The sequence below is a fragment of the Anolis sagrei genome, chromosome 3, assembly GCF_037176765.1.
Source record: "Anolis sagrei isolate rAnoSag1 chromosome 3, rAnoSag1.mat, whole genome shotgun sequence".
NCBI lineage: Eukaryota > Metazoa > Chordata > Lepidosauria > Squamata > Dactyloidae > Anolis > Anolis sagrei.
This window is the reverse complement of record NC_090023.1, coordinates 68,843,224-68,861,422: the sequence shown is the minus strand read 5'-3', so window position 1 is coordinate 68,861,422 and position 18,199 is coordinate 68,843,224. Positions and strand designations below refer to the sequence as shown.

The 18,199-nt window shown below is 41.0% G+C and overlaps 1 protein-coding gene across 7 annotated transcripts in view; it reads left to right on the top strand.

Annotated features, from left to right (window-relative positions):
* The window catches only part of TIAM1 (TIAM Rac1 associated GEF 1), a 260,834-nt gene that overhangs the window by 19,080 nt on the left and 223,555 nt on the right, over nucleotides 1-18,199 (top strand). For 5 of the 7 annotated variants that reach the window (XM_060770440.2, XM_060770442.2, XM_060770439.2 and 2 more), the window contains exon 2: nucleotides 5,670-5,761. The exons of the other annotated variants lie outside the window; for them this stretch is intronic. The gene's annotated coding sequence lies outside the window, so the exon portion shown is untranslated. The remainder of the gene's footprint in view (nucleotides 1-5,669; nucleotides 5,762-18,199) is intronic. 7 annotated transcript variants of the gene reach the window in all.

Genomic DNA, 18,199 nt, shown 5'->3' with positions numbered 1-18,199 from the left:
AAAATGGCCTCCCTTGTATAAAACAGCAAAATCAGAGTTTGCCTTTAGGATTTCAAGCTGTGAGTGCCAAATCTGCGGATACGGAAGGCAGACTTCCTGCCTCTGTGTTTAGCTCAGAATCCAGGTAGATGGGGAAGAACAGACAGAGATTAATTCCTTCCTTTTCAGTCCATTGCTTCCTTATGTGGATTCCATGCACCTGTCTGCTATGGAATTTCTTGTCTCCTCTGGCCATCAGGAAATTTGTTAAGTACAGGCATACCGCAGTTAACAACGCCTCTAAAAAGCCACCCCTTTTTACAAAATCTTTTTTGTACCCAGTTTAGCTTTGTTTCTTTGACCACTGAACAAATAGAAACATTTTTGTCAACATCAGCATTGGGAAGATGGTGAAGGGGAGGCTGGGGAACTGATGTCTGGTGCCAAGTTACAGAACATGTCTGTAGTAAACAATACTTGAGCTAGGAAAGAGTGGAAATCTCTTCTAGTGAATATGACATGTGATCACTGGTAGGGGGAAGGGAAAAAATGAAAGGAAGTGTGGAGGGACATCCAGCATATTTCAACGGAAAAACAACTTGGATCCAGGACTTAATCCTGGAGGAGCGGGCAGATCTGGCGTGCATCACGGAGACCTGGTTGGATGAAGCGGGGGGCGTAAACCTCTCCCAGCTTTGTCCTCCAGGTTTCTCCGTGCAACACCAACCTAGAGCCGGAGGACGGGGAGGCGGTGTCGCAGTGGTCTATAGAGATTCCATCCATCTAACCAGGAGCCCCATCCCGCAGACCACAAATTTTGAATGCGTCCACCTGAGGGTGGGTGACCGGGACAGAATAGGGATTCTTGTGGTGTACCGTCCACCTCGCTGCACTACAGTCTCCCTACCTGAGCTAGCGGGGGTGGTCTCGAGCCTGGCGGTGGAGTCCCAACGGCTTCTGGTGCTGGGGGACTTCAACATCCACGCCGAGACAACCCTCACAGGTGCGGCTCAGGACTTCATGTCCACCATGGCAACCATGGGGCTGTCCCAACAAATAACTGGCCCCACCCACTGTGCTGGACACACATTGGACTTGGTTTTCTGCCAGGGATGGGAGCAGGGTGGCGGTGTGGAGGAGCTGTCCATCTCTCCGTTGCCGTGGTCCGACCACTTCCTGATTAGATTTAGGCTCACTGCGCCCCCTAACCTCCGCAAGGGTGGAGGACCCATTAAGATGGTCCGCCCCAGGAGGCTAATGGATCCGAGTGGATTCCTGACGGCTCTTGGGGAGTTTCCCGCCGCCGCGGTAGGTGATCATGTCGAGGCCTTGGTCGCTCTCTGGAATGGGGAGATGACCAGGGCTATTGACAAGATCGCTCCGGAACGTCCCCTCTCGAGTAACCGAGCTAAACCAGCCCCTTGGTTTACTGAGGAGCTGGCAGCGATGAAGCGAAAGAAGAGGGTTCTAGAGAGCGTGTGGCGCTCAGACCCAAGCGAGTCAAACCGAACACGGTTTGTGTCCTTCTTAAGGGCATATGCCGCGGCAATAAAAGCCGCAAAGAAAACTTTCTTTGCGGCCACTATTGCGTCTGCAAAAAACCGTCCGGCGGAGTTGTTTCGGGTTGTCAGAGGTCTTTTAACTCCCCCAACGTCAGGGGGGAGCCCTGACAACTCGGCAGCACGCTGTGAAGCATTTGCTCGGTTCTTTGCAGACAAAGTCGCTTTGATCCGCTCTGGGCTGGACGCCGCATTAGATGCAGTCTCTGTGGATGTGACACAAGCACCTGCTTGTCCGATTTTGTTGGATTCTTTTCAGTTTGTGAAACCCGAGGATGTGGACAAGATACTTGGAGGAATGAGACCCACCACGTCCATCCTAGACCCCTGCCCATCCTGGCTCCTGAAAGAGGCCAGAGGGGGATTGGCCGAGTGGGTAACGGTGGTGGTTAATGCCTCCCTTCGGGAAGGCAAGATTCCAGCGAGCCTCAAACAGGCTGTTGTAAAGCCGCTGTTGAAGAAACCATCACTCGACCCCACTAAATTGGACAACTTTCGGCCTGTTTCCAATCTTCCCTTCTTGGGCAAAGTCATGGAAAGCGTGGTGGCCTCACAACTCCAGGTATTCTTGAGAGACACGGATATTCTGGATCCAGCACAGTCTGGTTTCAGACCGGGACATGGTACCGAGACGGTCTTGGTCGCCTTAGTGGATGATCTGCGCCGGGAGCTAGACAGGGGGAGTGTGTCCCTGTTGGTGCTCCTGGACCTCTCAGCGGCCTTCGATACCGTCGACCACGGTATTCTTCTGGGGCGCCTTGCAGAGATAGGTCTTGGGGGCACTGCTTTGCAGTGGCTCCGGTCATTTCTGGAGGGTCGTACTCAGAAGGTGTTGCTGGGGGACTCCTGTTCAGCGCCACAGCCGTTGATCTGTGGCGTTCCTCAGGGTTCCATCTTGTCCCCCTTGCTGTTTAACATCTACATGAAGCCGCTGGGTGAGATCATCCGGAGTTTCGGGGTGCGGTGTCACCTGTACGCAGATGACGTCCAACTCTGTCACTCCTTCCCACCTGCTACTAAGGAGGCCGTCGAAGTCCTGAACCGGTGCCTGGCCGCTGTGATGGTCTGGATGAGGGCGAACAAACTGAAACTAAATCCAGACAAGACAGAGGTACTCCTGGTCAGTCGCAAGGCCGAACAGGGTATAGGGTTACAGCCTGTGCTGGACGGGGTCGCACTCCCCTTGAAGGCGCAGGTTCGCAGCTTGGGTGTGACCCTGGACTCATCGCTGAGCCTGGAGCCCCAGGTTTCAGCGGTGACCAGGGGAGCATTTGCACAGCTTAGGCTCGTGCGCCAGCTGCGCCCGTATCTTGGGAAGTCTGACTTGGCCACGGTGGTACACGCTTTGGTCACATCCCGCCTCGACTACTGCAACGCTCTCTACGTGGGGCTGCCCTTGAAGACGGCCCGGAAGCTTCAGCTAGTCCAACGCGCGGCAGCCATGTTGTTAACGGGAGCAGGACGCAGAGAGCATACAACGCCCCTGCTGTCCCAGCTCCATTGGCTGCCGATTCGCTACCGGGCCCAATTTAAGGTGCTGGTGTTATCCTACAAAGCCCTAAACGGTTCCGGCCCAAAATACCTTGCAGACCGCATCTCGGCCTATGAGCCCACGAGGGCCTTGAGATCATCCGGGGAGACCCTCCTCTCGGTCCCGCCTGCCTCACAGGCACGCCTGGCGGGGACGAGAGAGCGGGCCTTCTCGGTGGTGGCCCCCCGGCTGTGGAACACCCTCCCTGTTGAAGTTAGACAGGCGCCCTCCTTGATGGCCTTTCGTAGGGGCCTGAAAACATGGCTCTTCGAGCAGGCCTTCAACTGAGAGTATCTTGAATGACACTGGAATGGACTAGGATTATGAATTTGGCTATGACCCCAGGACTTGACGACGCGGATTTTTAGTATTAGTATATGTTATGTTGTATTGTCCGGTCTGTATTGTCTTGACTTATTGTACACTGTCCTCCTTGTTGCTGTTCACCGCCCCGAGTCGCCCTCGGGCTGAGAGGGGCGGTCAATAAATGCAAAAAATAAATAAATAAATAAATAAATAAGAGAGGGACTGAATGCAAGTCATGAACAAGCAGGTGCAATAGAAACAAAAAGAACGAGAAACTTGAGATTTCCTCAGCATTTCCCCCCATCTGGAGAGGCCCATAGTTAAATTTTCGACTGCTTTGTTTTGAACAGCTGAGCCCTTGCCACATAACTAATGGCTTTGAAAAAATTCATTGATTTCAAACAGTTGGCTATAGGGGTGTGAGGTTTCAGTTTTAAGAAGCCTACTTAAATCCTCTCAATTCATTATAATTTCCTTATTATTGTTTGAATTCAGATCTTTGTCTTCAGGAAAGAAATGGGCAAAACATGATGCATTTGATAGCTATTACTATTATTACATTTCTTTTCAATACTAGGATTCAGTGTAGCTTACAAAAATTAAAAGATTTACAGTTAAAAGAACTTGCAAAAGTAAAAAGAAAAACATAAGTATTGTTAAAATGGAATTACACCATTAAACAATAAAAACTTGATTAAACGATGTCGGAAAAACAAAAATACTATTAAAACCCTTGGAGTTTGTTCCTAAAAGTCTGCTAGAATATGAAAGTTTGCACTCGGAAGCACAGCAAGAAGCAGTCTCTCCTAACCTCCCATCATGCTGCGGATTCTGAAGTCTGGAAGCTGAGAAGACCTTCTGGTATTTACCACTAAGTGTGGAAAGCAAGAGAAAGGTCTCCTCCAAAATTTTAGAGTTTGGAAAGGATCATAGAAAGACACAGATTGTCTGATTTCATGGGCCTGAGCAATATAGGGATTTGTATGTTGTAATGGATTGGCCTGCCTTACAGGGTTGGTGTAAAGGCAGTACACAGACCTGGCTTGGAAAAGCTAAGGAGAGGGGGGGGGGAGGGTAGAGTGGCCAGGCAGCTTCATAGCTGGAAGTGCATCTGATTGGCTGATGAAATTGGAGAGAGTTTCTTAGCAACCAGAGATAGGCGGAGCCAGCAAGGGGCAAGAAGAAGCTAATGCAACCATAGTTTAGTTCAGTTTGGTGTTAAAACAGTTAGTTTAGGAGTTTTGAAGGGGAAGGAAGGAAGGGAGAGTTTTGGGAACTGTAGTTAAAAGATATCTCTTTGAGGAAAATAGTTAAAGTCTTCAGGGAGAGGGAGAAAGAGATATATATTTAGGCCTCTATAGTGTTAGAGTGCTGGTGTGGAAAGAGGATTCAAAAGGTTCAAATAACCTGTTTGTATTCCTGTGTGTGGAACATTGCTTTTAAGGAACTGAAGTTATAAGACCTTTCTGTGTAAGAAGTAAATCCCCAAGTATGCTCTGAGCTTTATTAAGGCAGTGGGAATTATTAAGTTCTTCCAAAGAGGGAAGAGGGCAACTAATGATTCGCTTAGCAGAAGTGGTGACCCTTTGGAGTTCCTTTCTATTTGCTACTATGCAGCTACCAAACTATGCGCAGATGCAGTAGGTTAGGACACTCTCTATAGCACAGCTTTAGAAAGTCACCAGCCATTTTTCATTCAGTTGGTGGTTCCTTAGGAGCCTCAGGTAGCACAACCTCTGTTGGGCCCTCTTCACCAACACTGCCGTATGGGTGCCTCACATCAGATCCTCTATCACTGTGACACCCAGGAACTTAAAACTGGCCACCTGCTCCACTTGGTCTCCATATATGACCAAGAGCTGAATTTCTGGTCTGTTCTTCCTATAATCCAGTATGAGCTTCTTGGTCTCATTGATTTCAAGAACCAGATTATTGTCCCTGTTGTTTTTGGATGCAGTCCAATATATTCCTTATCAAATGGTTTGTAGAATGAGCACTATAAGGACTGTTCTGTGCTTCATTGATGCCTGAGTACAGAAAAGAAGTTCATTGAAAAAGGAATTGCAAGAGATGAACCCAGAACTGGACAGAAGAAGAAGATGACCATCTGCTATCTTTGTTTTCTTCCCCTTTACTATAACTCAGTAAGACATTAATTTGATATTTCCATTTTGTAGCAGAAGATAACAGTCAACGACATTTCAGGGCTCTATTTAGGTCATGCCAAGGACAGAGATAAATACAAGTCTGCATCTAATACAATGTCCTTAGTATTGCATTTTATATTTTTCCAGGCATATGGGTATTGGAAAAAGTTCACTCCAACAAGGAAAACGTCTCCTATAGATGTGACAAACCAGCATGTCTGTACTTCCAATTCTGCAAGGTAAGACAAACTGCACAACACATTATATCTCTTTTTTTAGAGATAGCACAGCATTTTTCCTGAGCGTTACCATGATTATCTTTTTATTGTGGAAGAGTATAGATTTATATATGTGGAGATGGGAATCTTCTTTTTATTCACCACCTTTAAACTGAACACTTTAAACACAATCCTAACTGACTTAACAGCTTTTGTCTTGGTATTCCTGGAACAAACCTCAGGCAAATTTTGTCTTTTTTGATCCTGTGTATCTGGAATGGGTGGGTTTGCAGTTAAGATATTCAAACTGACCAGTTCGCAGTCTGTGAACATTTTCCTCTGTGCTCTCCAGGTGACTTTGGGGAGGATAAGTCAACCAGAAATGAACAGAGTAAACTTTTGTGTTTGTAATATGGAGCCAGGACAAGGTAGCATTCGAGCATTGGAGTATGACTCTGGAGAATCTGCCATGGCCATGAAACGCACTGGTTGATCTTGGGCAAGTTGCACTGCCTCAGAGGAAAGGAAAGGCAAACCACTTCTGAGCAAATCTTGCCAAGAAAACCTTGTGATAGGTTTCCCTTCAAGTCACCATAGGTTGGAAATGACTTGAACGCACACACTAACAATAAATATCCAGATATACCACACATGTTCTGGTTTGGTAACATTCTAACAAAAGGGATAGCAAGGCTGAGTTTTGTTAAAAGAGGACATATATCTATTGAAACAACAACATCATTATTTTTACTCTGCTTTCCCCCCAAAACCTGGGACTTAAGGCAAATGAAATGAAATGGAAACGAATACAACATAGCTAAAGAATACAAAAAACAAAAAACCCAATAAAATAGAATTAAGCCATTAACAACACTAAAAAGGATATAAAACATATGATTAAAATGTTGAAAAACTGTTAAAATGGTGCAATCAAAACAATACAGTGTTCTTAAAAGCTTTGAGATGAACTTGGTGGGGCTGAGCTGCTCTCTGATTTGGTTAAATGCTGGAGGTAGATACATATAGTTAGTTACCTATCTGTTTGTGTATCCATCCATTCATCCATGCACACACGCGCATACACTGTTAAGAACCCACAAAACACAACTCACAATCTACTCTCTCCTTGGAGCCCATAATCTATTTCTTACCTTGTCATTACATCCTATTTTTACCAAAATTGTAAGTTCCATGTCATCAGACTTGTTTTCTGCAGACTATACTGTAAAACATTATTGGGGCATCACAAATAGAAGCTTATTTAAATCAAGAAGCACTAGGCACCGCAACAATTTTTAAAATATTGAAGTGCATTCAGAAATACAGAAGAGAAACTGTGTTTCTTTGGGAGATTTGCTAATGTGTAAAGTAATTTGATCATAAAGCAAGCATTTGCTATTTATTGATTGGATTGTAGTATTAATTGTACTCGGCCACTTAAGAATTAATGAACTGGAATATCTTCATTGAAGTCAAAGAAGAGGCACTTTGTTACTTCTGAATGAAACCTTGTTCTAAACCACTAATTCAATCATCAATAACTTGTGATCAGAAAATGGCTCTCATTAAATGCAGATAGAATCTAAAACAATTTCCCCAAGAGATCTCTTTATTCTTTGAAATAAGATAAATGTAATTTACAAGTTTCTGATTAAAAACCAAAATCTTAGGAGTGAGTCTTTTTTTGTGACACAGGATTATCTCTGGAGGCAATTATCACATCTCACAGTAGTAGCTTCTCGTTCTGAGTACAGCTGGGCTCATTTGTTTAATGAGGAATTGCCCTAGACACTTGACAGTGTTGTAGAATTGCCTTTCATCATAAATTTACCAACTCTTATATGTTCAAATTATAATGTATTTTTATTAATGTTAATTGCATTAGCAATCTCAATTATTCCCAGTCTTGGTGAAATGGTATTTTATTTAGTAACCAATATTCTAATTGCTGTTCTTAAAGTTGGTATACTCTGCTTTTGTGTTTTATCCTTGTCAATTCATTCTGTGAAAAGTCCTTTGTCTTCATTTTATATATGTGAAAAAGAAACTGAGAGAAAAATATAAAAAATACCAGCAGTGCAGGGAGTGATGCTGATCCATGAATCAGAACAAAACACACAGTTGGGCAATACTTGCTTTAGGACCAGTCGAAATGTCACAGACACATGCAGGGTATTCAGCTGATGGAAAAGTCATAGAAGAATGAAATTTGATTTATATAATTCAAGAGCTTAAAAGTAACACATTACAAGTTGTCAGCACTGTTAGTTTATTGGGCAGCTAAGGCACAATGGCATGAAATTATTGGTAATTTCAATACTTGTTATTCTCAAACTTTGTTTTGAGGGGGGAATTCTGTTCCATTTTTGTGTTTCTTCAGTGCACTTAAAAGATTATGTGATAGCAATGCAGCACCATGAAACAAGTATGGTGTAGTGGTTTGGGTGTTGGACTAGGACTCTGAGACAAAGGTTTAAAACTTTGCTCAGCCATGGATATCTACTGGGAGACCCTGGACAAGCCTGAGGTGAAGGCAAAGGGAAAACCCTAAATATCTTGCCAAGAAAACCCCATGAAAAGATTGTCTTCATTCAATGTAAGTCAGAAATTATTTGAAGGGACAACAACAATGCAGCACCATGTTACTTTTAAGATCAAGGTTGGTATGTACCCTTCAGATGTGGCTGGACTGCAACTTCCTGGAGCCCAAAGCAGATTTTAGCCCATGGTGAGGAATATAGGCATTGCAACACAACATCATCTGGAGAGCATCACATATCCCACCCAAGTTCTAAATTAATAAGAATTAGTAATTAATAAAACAGCATACTAAAATAAATCAAGGAGCACAAACATAAGAATTCTTGTCACCAAATACCACTGTAGAAGTTCATAGCTAAATAAGTTTTGAATGTAAAGATCTTGGCCTTGGCTGCAGTTCAGATATATGTAAGGGCAGGAAGTACTCTTGCATGACAGAAACATGAAGGTAAATTATTACTGGACAGAAAGGTCAGATAAATTAGGTGATATGCTGTTCATTCAGCTCAGTGTGGATGTAACTATACAATATAGGTTGTTATTGTGTACACCAGTTAGCTCAGTGGCTCCCCAACAGTAAACACTGTAATTGTTTAGTATTGCATATGATAAACCCTGACACATAGTTAGTTGTGTTAGCTTAGAACTAGGGACTGTGTGGAATTTTTGATTATCCCTGTGTGGCCCCTAAATCCAGTGGGACTCCCTCTATTTTCCCCAGACCTCATCTGAGCATGTACATTTGCTTGTGTGGTCCCTACCCACTATGGGCAAAAAAGGCTGGTCTCCTATTTTATTGATGAAGTTGGTCTGAAATGCCTAGATTTTAACTGGGCTTGCTACAGTAAATCAGTGTTAGGCTAATCATAGTTTTCTTTTAGGTTCAGACATCCCATGTTAGTTTTAAAAAAGTGCTAATCCCTTCAACATAATTATATTACAAGAAGAAAATGTAGGCTGAATATATTATCTTGGGGGAACCTAGGCTCCTTCTCATAACATGGGCAATGTACAGAGAATAGATGGACTACATCATTCCCCTGTAGAACCTTAGAAGGCCATCCTCATTTTTGCTCTCTGTTCTACTGTATCATTTTTTTCTCACCAGAAGAAGCTCAGAGTACCCACAGAAGCTTTTAGTTAGTTATTTCATCTCCTGTTTGGTCTCTCCACATCTGGTTTATGCATACTGATATAAGCATTTTTGATTTATAGTGTCCCTATCACTGGGCTCTCTTGGCTAGATTTATTCAGATTGGGCTTACTATTGCCCTCCTCTAAGGGTTATGTACAGTGTTCCCTCGCTACTTCGCGGTTCGCTTTCCGCGGACTCGCTGTTTCGTGAGGAAGGAGGAGGGGGAAAAGGAGGAGGAGGGCTTGTGAGCAGGGGAGGAGGGGGAGTAGTAGTAGTAGTAGTAGTATTTATTTATCATATCAGAAGTGAACCATGGGTACAGTATTCTCAAAGGGTTAAAGAATGTGATTTGCCTAAGGCCATCCAGTGCGTTTCCATGGCTGAGTCGAGATTCATAATTTACTAACCTAGAATTGTATACTAACACTCAAAGCAATACACCACACAATTTTATAGGTTTATACAGGCCTTAAAAACCAGAAGTGACTTGATGGTTAGTTTCTGTTTTGAAAAAGAGCCCATGTGGACCTAAAACATGGATATATGCACACACATAGCCCTAGGGAAAATGGCCAATAGCACATTTCACTAAGCAATATTGGCTATTTCCTTACTGAAAATACTTCGGAAATGATCGATCGGTCAGTCACTTGGGAGACTTTTTGAGTGTCCAAAACGGCCTTTGTCCACTTAAATAAGGACTTGACTGAGGCAAAACGGAAACCAAGCTACCATTAGATTTTGCTAATGAAATCTACCAAGTGGTCTATGTAGCATCTACAATGCAGTTAAATCTCTATATTTTCAGTATCTCTGTATTTTCAGTCTCTGAAAAAAATCTAGAGAACAATTTATTTATTTTTATTTCTATGGGGTTGCAGTGGTTTTTATACATGTCTTAGCCTGTGATATGTGTAGAATTGGAAGCCTTTCGTCCTCTTTTATGGATATTATGAAACCTGAATCTGAATCGCACTCACACATGCATTTACCCAGTGATGTTAGGTAAGCTGATTTTTCAGTTTCCAAAAAGTAGAGTAATCACTCTTTATAGAGTTCTGATGCAAGACTGTTCAGTACAGAGATTGTAAAGTACACTACTCCCCTAGTTAAGTGCTGTGGAAATGATGAATAACAATCCTGATGTGATTAAGATGATGTGCTTTAATTTGATGACTCAAATTTGAACCAGCTTGTTTGGAAATACAGGATCTTCCACATCACTCCTGTCCTTGACCTGCCTACTGTTTTCCCAGAGTTAGCTCTGCATGCCATTATGAAACAGGTTAGCTAAGTAGTGAGCAGAGTAGTTTTACCTGCAATTAAAGAGAAAAACAAGAACAAGCACTTTTTGTTGGAAAATGGTCAGAGTTTTGCATTGTTGACTTTTTAAAGTTGATGAATTCCATTCAGACTAAATTCATAGTTAATTGTGCTGCGATTCCATTGCAGTCTAACCCGAATCCAACTACTTTCAGTGGGACTAAAAACATGGCTTTTCATGTCTACCTGTTATGTCATGTTGGATTATTTACTCTAATGTCCGTGTACACAGAGTGTGTGCAAAGTCTGCCATCGTAAATACACTTTCTAGAAAATATGTCTTTTTGAACACCCTAAGATCGTGTAAGCTGATTGAGACTTATGGAAGCTGAAGTCCAAAGGTTGAGAACCACTGCCTTAAGGCATTCCTAAAGACATATTCCTAGGACTGTGTAATGCATTACGATTAAGCCCAACGGATGGATCCATATTTTGATGCATATGTTGGGGCTTGTGAAAATGGACCTCCTAGTGGCTGCTCTTTCTGGGGCCCCCTCCCATATACTAGAAGTTGTGGCATCCTTGCCTATGTTGTGGTTTGAGGCATAAGATGAACAAGAAAATACCAAAACAATGAGGTAGTGGTGTCTCAGTGAATTGGAAGTCTAGAGGGGCAAATGGACAAGAAATATGTGGAAACCTGCCTAATCTTGATCAAACAAAAATGTATTTTATTTTGAAAACTTTAAAAATGAAACTTCCAAGCCTTGGTAGTATTCTTGGTATGTCTAGTATCCTTATAAATGCATTCTGTTCAATATTTTGGGCTGCAGGTTAAGACACATTTAACCTGGAAGTAAGTCCTACAGTACTAAAAAGGACTTCTGAGAAGACCTGTGTGGGATTATCCTATTGGGCTTCATTCTTTCACGGGTTGTTAATAACTAAATATTCATTAAGAAGAAGGAGTTACCGATGATTAAATGTGCAGTAGCAGTGTTGAATGGTCACCTATTTGTTTTGTAGTGTGGTCAGAATCGTTCTAAAATAAGATTTCATAACCTTACTGTGAAAAAAAATCATATAACATCTTAAATGGGAACTGTAGTTAAAAAGTAACTTTTCTAACTTTCACTTGTGCCACTTCATATGACAAATAAAGGCCCATTTTAATAAATCAATCAATATCTATACCTATTACAATATATAAAATGTAATTAAATTAATTCTTAATTTTCAAAGATATCTAAAAACTTCAGTTTGCTTTACAATTAGGATGTTATAAAATGTGATGAATCTGGTTAGCATTTCTTCTGTACATTAGGGCTTATTCCAAAAAAGGCAGTTGCTTTTAACTGAGTTGTATATTTTAGTTTATATCAGTGGTTCCCAACCTTTTTTTGACCAGGGAACACTTGACGAGGGACTACTCTCCAACATTAGTATCAAAAGGGCTACGAATCAGTTTTTTGTCAACTTTAGACTTGGTTTGGTTATTTGGGGTACTGATTCAGAAAATTGCATTGGATAGACCATATCAGCTCTAGTTTCTGATACAGAACATATGCCACTCAGTAGTCGCCATCTGCTCACGCACAGAAAACCATATTTAATAATCTAGAGCTGATGTGGTCTAGCCAATGCAAATTTCTGAATCGGCACCCCAAATAACCCCAGGAATAGGCCTAAAAACGAAGACACCAAGGTGCCACATGGACCGCCTCTGCTCAGGGGGAGGGAGGAAGAGGAGAAGCAGCAATCAGGAGGCTTTTTGTCATACCTTTCACGGGTAGTCAGCCTCTCCTCGACATCCCTGTTGCCTTGGCACTATAAGAGAGTTTTACGAGACCAGTCGCTCTGGTTGCAACAGTGTAGTATCGTGAGGCCATGGACCATATTTTAGTTCTTGTGGGCCACAGGTGGTCCACGGACCACATGTTGGAAACCACAGGTTTATAGTTATGCAGTTGATTATAGGAACACTGGTTTTTTTTGGCAAAAGGAGTCAAATTTCAACAGAACTAAACATTGTTTTTCTGCTTCTGGGTTCTGGCTTTTTTTCCTTTTGACACTTTGATACTGTGTCGTTGGTTTGTGCCAATAAACATTTTGACAAAACAAAAGCCAGCAACAGTCTGTATTGTTCTTGTGTGAACAGTCTCAGGCCTCAGTCTGACTAGTGAACACAGTGAACTATGATAGGTAAAAACAAGAAATATACATTGTGAATATTTAGATATGTTCAGCACCAAGGTCAGAGCTCTGGATCAGAGATAATAATGAAGATAATGGAACTTCTGCAAGTTATGACAGTAGAGTCACTGAGGTATGTATTGGGTGGGAAGGTACATACAAACAGAACTTGGAAAAAAGGTGTTATGAGCAATGACATTAAACACATTTAGAACACTATTGCAATATGTTAAAATTTTGAGTAATGATAGGTAGTATTGTTCTTCGTCCTCACGTAAATCATTGATGTCGAAATATTTCTTAAATCAGCATGCAAGTTATGTGGCTCACATGTGGATTTTTTGTGTGTGAAGCTAATAGCATTCCGGGAAACCTTTCAGAAGTACTAATAGACTGGTAAACAAGATGCGTAGGTTGTATAATAAAAATGAATAAAATGATAAATTTTGTAAATGTATTTATGAAATAACAAAGCATTACTCATGAGGTGTAGGGAATGAGTAATACACTTCTCATAAAATTTAATGAGCACTGAGAACATGTTACTATTTTTGCCAATGTTTTGGAACTCTCAGTGGTAATGTCAAAGACAGTATGACCCCCAGAACCATGGGGGATATGTTCCTGACTTTGCCTGGATATGCGAAACTGCAAATAATAGTGGATGCTATTGAAATAAGGGTTTCTGCCCAAATAATATTACAGACTCCAACTGGAAAATTCCTGAAAAGACTACATTTTATCGAAAATGGGTAAATGAAACCATGGATTCCACTCCCGTGGACACAGGTGCCATACTGTGTAAGTATTCACAAATATTGGAAAGCAAACCACTTTTGATGTTTTACACTTCATTTACCATCTTATGTTCTGATCGGTGAGGAAATGAAATTCTGCCATTTGACTCCAAAATAATTTAGAATAACTTCCACTGTATTGTGAGGCTTGTATTCATCCACAGTGAAGAGTTTGTACTATATTTTGGCAATAAACCACTGAATATCAGCACAATGATGATGTGTTCTTCGGATCCTTTTTTCTGTGGACCTTTGTGATATTTGGTGTAGAAACACTATAAAATCAGATTAATAGAGTTTGCTACCAGGATGGATGAAGTTATTTCAGAAATACAAGACCCAAACTTTCTCTTCTTTGGTCCTGAAGCTAATTTCAAGTTGTGTCTTAGCATCTTTTAAATAATTCTACTGAGCAAAACTGTGCTTTATTGCTTGTTGCCAGGCTGTAATTTTTATTTTCAGTTAAGCACACTATACAACACCGTACAAGTTTTATGACAGAGCGGACCTTGGAAAAAAGGCGACTGCCTAAAATATCCATTTCAGTAAAGGAAGTCACGTGTGAAAGAAAAATACAACCACTGGCTTGTATTTATGGATGGGTTCTTAATGTATGCACTAATATAAATAACGGTATTCTGAAATAACGAGAAAACTGATGTAGTTTGGTTTCCATCTACATATTAAATTATAATATAGGCTGTCTGGTTTACAAAGCAGACACTGTTAAAACCACAGAACTGCGAGTGTAAAGGCTGTTGGTAGACTAATGTTGCCACTCAGCTACCACACCTACTAAATGGTTTAATTCAGCTTTCAAGCTTTAGTAAGAAATTGCGGATCTGGATGTGTTTTGGTGGCTTCATTCATTCTGATATTTAACCTCAGAGGTTTGGTGGCTGAACTGGCAGTATTCATATTTCTGACAAATTAGAAGATAGAGGTGTATAATAACTATGTTGTGAATTGTGCAGGAAACTGCTCCCGTAAATCGACAGGTATAGCTTACGATGAATTTGTCATCTGCGGTACACTGAATGGATTCAGTATTGACTATTGCATTCAGCATCCTAAGAATCTATGTGCTCATTTTTTCTAGCCAACTCTGTTTTAAAGATACCCTTGATGGAAGAAGATTGACAGGGTTTGAAGCCAGAAGCCAGTGGGCAGCATAAGTCTTCCAAGTGACGATTAAACATTCCCTTGCCAAGGCCATTCTGTCATTAGACAGAATAAAGCAATTGCCTCAGGTCACAAATGACAGAGATGGCAGCTTCCTGTCTTTACTTCCTGTTGCTTTGGCTATTCTATTCTGAAAGTTGACAGAATCTGGTATGATATACAAGCTATGTCAACTCCTCTAAACTGGCCTCCAGTCAGAGTCCAGCTAACTTGGTAAATGGGAATGGAGAAGACGGAGGGATGCCATCTTCTTTGCCTTGGGCAGCAAAATGCCTTGGGCTTGTGCCCAGCAAATTAGTTTCCTGAGAAGTGACTGACTGAGCTAAGGTTTATTTCTGACCCAAGGCTGAAAAATAAAAATTCTGGTGAAAACTGCCCCATGACCGAGAATTTTGTGGACTGGAAAAATCCAGGATTATTTATATTTTGTTTTCTAGAGTGAACAGCCAGGTAAAGAAGGGACATCGTCTCAAGTAGAGATGAAAATGGGAAGGAATTGTTTAATTTAGAACTTTGAATCTATCAAAGAAACCGTTATACAGCATATATCATTATGGTTTATTCCTCGCTTCTGAAATATAGGCCAGTTGGCATGGCAAACTGACTTTTAGGAACCTAATTTGCCTAATTGTATATGGCACTTAGAAGAGATAATGTTATGTACAGGAGGAGCTGTATTGGCTAACTGAATATAATATAGATATTGATGGTGGCTGCTATTTATTGTAATCAATGCTGAAAAATCAATATACATATGCAGGGCTGGGGGTCACCAATTTAATAGATATGATAGAATCTTAAAAAACCAATATAGCAACATGGTGAGGTCTTTTATTCAGATCTGTACGTAGAAACCTTTCAGAAGAATAATTTCCCAGAGTATTTTGGACTACAGCTAGCGTTAATTCCAGCTCTGGTTCATTTTCCATGCTTTCAGAAAATGCCAGAAACAAGTGATTGTGTAACCAAGATATGGAAAATCCATAAAACAAGTTTCTGTTTGTTAAGAGAGGAAGAGCATTTCTCTATTGTGATGGTTCACAATATCCACAACCTCAATAAGAGTGCCAGTAAGGTCCATACGAAAATTGCTGCCTACTGTACCTCCTGTTGCATCTGTATTGGCAACTGTGGGGATCAACTGGCCACAGAGATCCAATTGCTGAATTTTAATTCATATTGTGGGTACAAACAGTCAGAAGTTTGCTTCAAAGATGACACAATACTAAAATACGAATACATGTTTATGTCTACTGGATAATCACAGACCCCAAAGGAAAACCTCAGGTGGAGGTGTTATTATTTGTTGTCACATCAACTTCAATGTATGGAGACCCCATGAATGAGAAACCTCTCACAGATCCTCCCAGATCTTACAAATTCAAGAATGTGGCTTCCTTTAATGAACCAATGTGCCTGTGATGTCGTCTACCCCTTTTCTTACTGCCTTCAGCTTTACAAAGCATTGCCATTTTTTCTCATGATGTTTGTCCAAAGAACAGTATCAGTTTAGGCATTGAGAGTTCAGGGTTATGCAAAGCTTTACATTTTGATTTTCACTGCCTCTCTTGTTTTGGCAGTAAAGCCAGGGATAGCAGAACTGATATATCATCAAAGAGTCTGTTGCAAATCTTCTTCTCATGGTTATATTAGAATCACAGAATTTCTGGATGGGATTGTTATGTGAGACAGCAGATTCATCTATAAGAGGTGTCTGAACCTGTTTGTACTTCAAGGGCAGAAATCCCACCTTCTATTTTCTTGTCTATTAAAGATCCTTTTGTTTGCAGAAAGCTCTGGGCTTTTCTTCTTTATCACGCTGTGCAGAAATGGAGAAGCAATTATTTGTGAGTTCCCTTTGCTGGAAAGTTGCAGTGGTTGGTAGAAGCATCAATCCACCAAACCTTTGCCAAGCTGGTGAAGGATAATTTAGTTTTGATAATCCCAGCTTCTGTGAAATTGGATGAACATATAGTTTCTATGAAAGCTCTCTGCTTTTATTTTTTCCAGTTTTTAAAATGTTGCTGTGGTGTCAACCAACCTGAGTGGAAGACACAAGTTCTGTTTGATACATCGTATTTGAAATTATTCTCAAAAGATACAGGGTTGACTGTCCTACATGAAATGTTTAGTTCCTTCTAGCATGCATTCAACTAATTTCAGTACTGGCTTAGTTTGCTCCTTACCTTGTAATTTTTTCTCATCCAAGTCTATATTCATTGGATAATTATTTTTTAAATGGATTCCATATGATTCTGCGTATATTTAACAAAGAGAACACATATATCTTTGACTAAATGTGCGGAGAACTAGAACAGAATGAAAATAATACAAAGGTGAACTATTAAAGAGATTATTGTACTTTCTCAATTTCTTGACTATTTCATTCCATTTTTATGCATTTCCAAAATATGTTAATTTTTATGTTAATTTTATAGATGCTGCAACTGCTATTACTGCAAGAATGCCTGATCGTTTCCAAAGTAAAATGTCATACTACTTCGTACAACAGAAGTTAAGGATGAAGGTTAAAACAAAGGTTAAAATAGACCAGCTATTACACGATCCCAGTACAGTTTACCCCAATCGCCTCCAAATACACAGTTCTCAGCTGTGTTGCTTTATGTAGAAAAAGGGCCATTTGGTGTGTTGGGAGGAGTTAGCTTGCCCTGATTGTTTCCTGTCTGGAATTCCCCTGTTTTCTGAGTGTTCTTCTTTATTTACTATCATGATTTTTGAGTTTTTGAAATACTGGTAGCCAGATATCATTCAGTTTCATGGTTTTCTCCTTTCTTCTACTCTGATCACTGCTGAATGGATGATCTCTTTAGGCCAACTATACCTTGAATTAGTTAAGATGCTCTCTGTTGTGCTCAATGTTGGACATCAAACAGACTACAAAAATGCTATGAGTTGTTAGGTCCTGCTGACCTGTGAAAAGGAGATACCTTGTCCAAGTGATAGTTCTCTGTTAAAATATGTGAGTCCATGCTATGTTTGTTGTAAATGAAGAAATGGATTAGTTGCATCTAGGTTGTCATAACTTAGAAAGAACATCCTACACACATGGTTTTGACCCGAGGCTCTTAAATCAGCTGAGTGAATTCAGATGGTTTCTCTCTCTCTCTCTCTCTCAATCTCTCTCTCTCTCGCCCCCCCAACCCCCCCCCCCCCCCACTTACTTTCAATGTGATAACCTTGTCACTGTTGGAGCCTGGAAGTCTCATTCTATGGTTCAGCTTGTCGCCTCGGGAATGTTAACCCCCCCTCCCCATCAATCTGAAAAGCAAATGAAAATTGAAGGTCATAAAAGGGGATGTAAGCAACAAAGGAGCCTCCTTTGCATTC